This window comes from Cupressus sempervirens, chromosome 1, assembly GCF_028749045.1.
Source record: "Cupressus sempervirens isolate cs-2001-9-10 chromosome 1, ASM2874904v1, whole genome shotgun sequence".
NCBI classification, from domain to species: domain Eukaryota; kingdom Viridiplantae; phylum Streptophyta; class Pinopsida; order Cupressales; family Cupressaceae; genus Cupressus; species Cupressus sempervirens.
Genome location: NC_143118.1, coordinates 74,858,254 through 74,864,797, shown reverse-complemented (window position 1 = coordinate 74,864,797; position 6,544 = coordinate 74,858,254). Strand labels below are relative to the sequence as shown.

Here is a 6,544-nt window from a genome sequence, read left to right as displayed (position 1 = left end):
ACTGGTGGTTTTTTAATTTACAATCAATTCCTCCTCAATGTATGTCATATTTATTCCACTTTCTAAAATATGGTTTACAATCTTCTTATGATTATGCTACGAATTAGAGCATAAAATAAAAATAAATTCAAAATATTTATTAGCATTTCTTATTTTATTGCTATGATTTTTTTTAGTGCTATAACTTTCTTTAATTTGTATATTTCATGTTTGGATGTGATGAAGTAAATAATTCTCTAAATTTGATTTGTTGGGATTTTTCAGTCTCATAAAACTAAGAAAGAGTTTTAAAATTTAAGATTTCTATGTATTTTTTTTAAATATATTTAAGATTTCTATGTATTAAGGGATAGTATATATAAAACAAATAAACTTATACTAATTCTATTGAAATTGGATACCTCTCAGCTTATTTTTTAGAAAAAATTGAATTAATTTTTTTGGTATGCTAGTAAAATTATCAAAAACATACTTAAATCTACATTGAAAATTTTATTTTTTGTCTTTATGAATACTACATGCTTAAAAATATTCAATTGACTTTTATTTACTAATCTATGCAAATTTAAAGTGGCTATCACATATATATTTGAAACAAGTGCCACGTAGTGGCTTGTATTTGTCATAAATAAATAGTACAAATGAAAAATTATTAGTCATAATTTTGTTGTATTTGAGAAATTGTTAAATATGTGCATAATTTTCAATGTTGTGCAATTGTTTATTCTATTAGTATTAATTAGCATTACTATATAGCTATTGTAAGTAGTATTCATAATTATTAAATTATACAAAATAAAAGTTAAATATTTATATTATGCTAATTACTAAGAAGAAATATAGTTTAAATATAAGCACATAAGTCATATTATATTTTGAAATACATTAGATTAAATTTTATCTTAACAATATAAAAGTGAAAAAATTGGATGCTAGAAAAAACTAAAAGATAGCTAAATTTAAACTAAATAATAAAAATATAGATTAGAGACATTAAATCTTGACTATATCTATTTTCTATTACAATAGATAAATAATTCTTAATATATGATTATCTTATATTCATGAAACCTATATTTGAATTCTGGTACTAAGAAAGATTTTCAATTGGAAAGTATATGCTATTTTTTATCATGATCAAGAATTATGTAAACACCTCTTATTAATATCATTTTAAAGATATGTCCTTAAATCTAGATGGCATGACATATTATGAATACAATTTCTTTGTATCTAAGTCAAGGTAAAGATTTAAAAGATATCCTTGGATAATTATTGATGGTAACAAGAAAGTAGGAGGAAGATTAGTAACTCTCAAATAATGTAATATAAAACTAGTAATAAAGCATATCTAATACAAAGTACACCAACCAAAGTGAACAATATTTGAGTAAGGTATCATTGATCGAATATTTTAAAATATATAAATTTTCATAATCCAAGTGGGAATTAAAGGGCTTGAGTGAATATTCGTAATTGGCACAATATAGAACTTGAGTATTTCCTTTAAATTAATAATACCTAGTGTGTGTTCCAATTTCTTTACTTTGAATAACCTAAAAGTGACAATGGATATATCAGAAGGAATCAAATTTTAATTAATATAACATTTGAAGCACACTTGTTAAAGAGGTACTAAGGTTCTTATTGCTAAGATTCCAAGCTTTTTACAAATCTCTTTGCACAAAGTGATTAAAGAAAATATCATTTTATATTGTCAATATTTTACATTCATTATGTTGTAATTATAGCTTATTTATTTATTTATTTTATCAAAATCTTGTAAATTTATTTCTTTTCTTAATAAAAGGTTATTGCCCACTTTTGTTAATATCAATTAAGTTTTTGTCATAATCCTATATTGACATATGAATAACTTAAAATATATATTACTACTCCAATTGATTACTCTTCTTTGTCAATACTTTGAATAAACAATATTATTGAATAATATTTCTCCAATAATATTATTCAAATGGTACTATTCTTAATTAATAAATAATAAAATAATAAATGAAGCTAAACATCAGTAATATTTAAAAATTAAATAATATTAATATAGAAGTCAATCACTAATATAATGTATAATATAATTTAATTATAATTTTAATATTTTCATAATATTTAAGATGTTAAAAATTCTTATATTGAATTTATAATATTTTAAATTAATTATTCTATTTTTATAAATTTTTAGCATTTAAAGTATTAGTATTTTAAAAATGTATTAAAATATGTTTGATCTATTTCATATTTTCATATATCCTTACCCAAAATATCGCCTCATAATATGGGTACGCTTCCTGGAAATCTACCCTATAACACCCCCAAGGTATGAGCCAATTAAACTGAAGTAAAATAATTTTATGGATTTTAAAAATTAAAAATCTCTCATTTATACATTAGAAATTTTTTTAAAGGAACTTCAAAATAAAAATACTAAAATGTAGTTGGTTGAAATAAATAAAATTAATCACAACTTAACAACTTAAGTAGAACCGATTGCAATAGTATATTGCCTACGACAAATACAATAATGAAATTGTCAAAAATATATTTAAATCTACATTGAAATTTAAAATATATTTTGTATGTGAATATTTTCTCAATGGAATGAAATGGTGACATTTAAAACTAATTTACTTTCATTATTATTTATTACATTAGCTATAGTTATTTAATTAAATCAAATATTCTACATTGTTAGTATGTTAAGTTATCTTAATTCTAGAAAAAGGCTATCGTTGGTTCACTTAAACCCTAAAATTGAAAAACTACTGATTATGACAATAGAAAAAAATGTCAGCTAGTTTTAAAAACATATTATCATACCAAAAAAAGATCAAAATCACCAACATTGATAACCTGGGCAGCCTTCTCATTCGTCTTCTTCCTCTCTAATTTCTGAATATGTGAATTTTGATCCTAATTGCACTAGTTCATCCAAGTGATTTGTGAGAGCAGAAATTGCCAAAGAAGTTATGTTTGAAACAATATATTGCAACAAATATTAACATTGGTACTTGGCCAAAATTTCTATTTTTACGACGAAACTAGAAATATTGAGGTATAATTTTATTTCATCCAAAGTCTATTTGAAGAGGGTGATTTACAAGAGTTGCTCAGTAATAAAGTGTTTCAATTTTTGAACTTGTTAATCCCCTCATTATGTGTGAAATACATCCCATTTTAATCATTGGAATGGTTATTTTTATCTCTGAGTTTTTGTGAGTTTCTGAATCTTCATATCTCTGGCTCATTCCCAACTCTGCATAGCACTTGAAATTTTTAAAATCTAACTTTTGAGCCTCAAGTTATTGCAGGTTAATGGAGAGACCCAAAATACGCATTTTCAAGTCTATCATTAACCATTAACCTCTCAAAAGGTTAATGATAACTTCAAAAAAAGTGTATTTCTTAACCTCTCAAACAGGTTAATGATAACTTTCCAATTGCGCATTTTGGAGTAGGTTAATTAACCTCTCCAAAAATGCATATTTCTTAACCTCTTTAGGATGGTTATTAACTTGTTTGAAAATTTCTCTAACCTCTTTAAAATTCTTCCATGAGAAGTCATACATGTAAATGGGAGCAATTGACAATAACAATCAAAGTGAATCAGATGGAGTTCCTGGTAATTCACCATGTGCAGTGAGAGTATTTTAGAGAATACCCAACAGAGATTTGGTATCATGGGATTCTATAATCGCAACATATGCTCAAAATAGACAATTTGTAGATGCTATTGATCATTATTCTCACCTACAACATAAAGGCATTAAGCAAGATTCCAAAACTATCACAAGCATGATCAGTTCTTGTTCCTTGCCAAAAGCCATTGAACAAGAACAATAGGATATGCCTAGAATGAACTTGGATACGACACCTTGAGCCTATTTTTTGAATTGCATAGTGTTGGTATTGCACCAAATGCTCTGAGCTTTGCTAGTTTTCTAAGGGGATGTGAGAATACTAACTTTTTTGATCGGGTAAGCAGATTCAAGATCTTGTACTCAAAGGCAGTCATAATAAGCAAATTGAATGAGCATCCCCAACGCATCAGTCACGATTCAAATTTCAAACTCACTGCATTATGTAAAGGGGGATTTTTGAAGGAAGAATTAAAAATTTTTCTTACCTCTCATAAATGAACTATAAACTCTTTTACATATCTCCAACTCTTGCAAACCTGCATCTCCAAGAATGCACTTTCAAAGGGCAGAAAAATTCACGGTCACATCAACAAAAGGGAAATTAAGATATCCGGACACAAAATTTTACAAGATACTCCTATATGAATGTATGATCAATTTAGAAGTCTAGTAGATGCACACGAAGTATTTGACAAAATGGTTGTGCAAGAAATTCTTTCATGGAATGCGATCATTACCACTTATAGAAGAAAGGGAGGATTTTCATCAATATAATCACTATTGTAAATCTGAGAAGCATGGAGCACAAGTGGGAGGTGTTTTTGACAAATCATATTGCATTGAGAAACTCTGCCACACACCTATCAAGAGTACTGGGAAGAATTTGAGCTATGTCGGTTATATAACAGATGATGTCCCATTTTAGCTATGATCACTCTAATCGAATTCTCTTCACCAATTAAAGTAAAAATTACAAACAGTAGCATATATATATCAACTTTGCTATGATATACATGTAATAGGAATAGGAAGCTTCGAAACAGGTTATGGCTATTCATAAAAGCATAATTGCAAATGGATTTTCATTAGATGTCATAAGTTGTGAATGCTTTGGTGGACATGTATGCAAAGTGTGGAAGCATAAAGAAAGCACGCAAATTTTTTGGTAGAATGTATAAACAACATGCAGTCATGTGGAATGCTATAAACATAGGGCAAGAAGATAAACTTAGACAAACAATATGGAGCCTCAACACAACCCTCCAATTGGCTCTCAAAAGCCCAAGTGATCACATAGTATGGTGCTGCTACTTTCTCTGCTTCTAAACGAATTTTTACTTCTTCATGGTCCCTCAGATAATGAAAATGGGCACTTGTTGGGCAGTACTCATAATAATAATAGGAAAGGAAGGATGTTGATAAGTGAAAAGAGAGCAGGATGGAGTAGAAGAGTTGCAGACGAAGCAGAAGTAGTAGCAGAGTATCAGTGTTCAGGATATGGTTATGTGTTTGTTGATACATTTCTAAGAGATGAGAATGGATTTTTGGCTTGTGAATGCAATCCCTGCTACACTAGACTTGACTATTCACAACTTGTTCCAAATTGTGTGGTGGATGCCGGCCAAGGAGATCCAACATTCTTGAAACCATTCTGGATTGCAAATGTAGAAGCGGTAGCAATAGTAGTGTCGCCATGGTACAAAATGAGATACGACATAAACAACCATTTGGAATATGTTGCCACATCACTAGAGTTAGAGAAATAGATTCGCGCCATTCATGAACTTGTGGGAAATGCTATCATAAAAGGAACATATATTGTTATTGGAACAAGTTCTACCCAGCTTATCAATGTTATTGTTAACAGCCTTTCCCAAGCCCACAATCTGCCAAACCCATCAAAGTGGTTGATGCTACTCCATACTATGGCTTGTATAGGGAACAAAAAGAGATGTTCGACTCAATGGACTATGTGTAGAAGTTAAATGCTAGAACTTGGGTTACAAAAGCTAAGAAATTAGATACCTCTAAATTCATTGAATTTCTAACATCTTCGAACAATCCAAATGGTTGGTTGAAGAAAGATGTTCTGACGAGTAAGAATGTGAGAGATATAAATGATCGTGCATATTATTGGCCTCACTTCACAAGAATCCCACACCTAGCTGATGATGATGTTGTGCTTTTAACCCTCCTCAAGCTCATTAGCCATGTAGGTTCCCGGACAGATGGATGATTGTTAAAGACTACGATGTGTATGAGAAGATGTATGATTACATTGAAGAAAAGCACATTTGGTAGATATAAACATAATTGGAGAGATTGTGAACATAAAGTTAGTATTCAGTGCACATGCCACACACTCTTGGTCTCTTCATAAAAGCTAGGATATGCATTCATTAATAAAGTGATGTTATTTGAATGAATCGTTCAAATATCAAAAAGAGATCAGCAAAGATTTATTATGCAATCTTCCTCTGGGGAAAGATGTAAAATCTAAGTTCAAGTCATACTAGGTTAATTTTCTAAAGGTTAATTAACATCCCCAAAATCACGTATTTTGGAGGTGGATATTAACCACAAAGAGGTAGTTATTAACCTCTATGTCTATATAAGGGCTCCTGTTGGCTTTGTAAAGGGACTTTTTGGGCTTTGGAAAAAGGGAGCACTGTGGTAAAATTTTGATTAGGAGATGATATTTGGAAAGTATGTACAAATTTTGTCTTTGTAATCATAAATTCCTCTTGAGTTCTTGGTGCAAGAAAATAAAGGAACGTGCAGTTTGAGTTCTCATCTTCTAAATCTAAATTATTAGAAATGTTGATTCTCTTTGTAGTGAGCATTCTCATGGTATGGTGTAGATGTTTATGAATCTGTGGATAAACATTGAG

General features: G+C 29.2%; 1 pseudogene; it reads left to right on the top strand.

Moving 5' to 3' along the window:
- The first annotated feature begins 4,951 nt into the window (after positions 1-4,951).
- On the top strand, positions 4,952-5,954 carry LOC149576250 (tryptophan aminotransferase-related protein 3 pseudogene; annotated as a pseudogene).
- Positions 5,955-6,544: the final 590 nt, after the last annotated feature.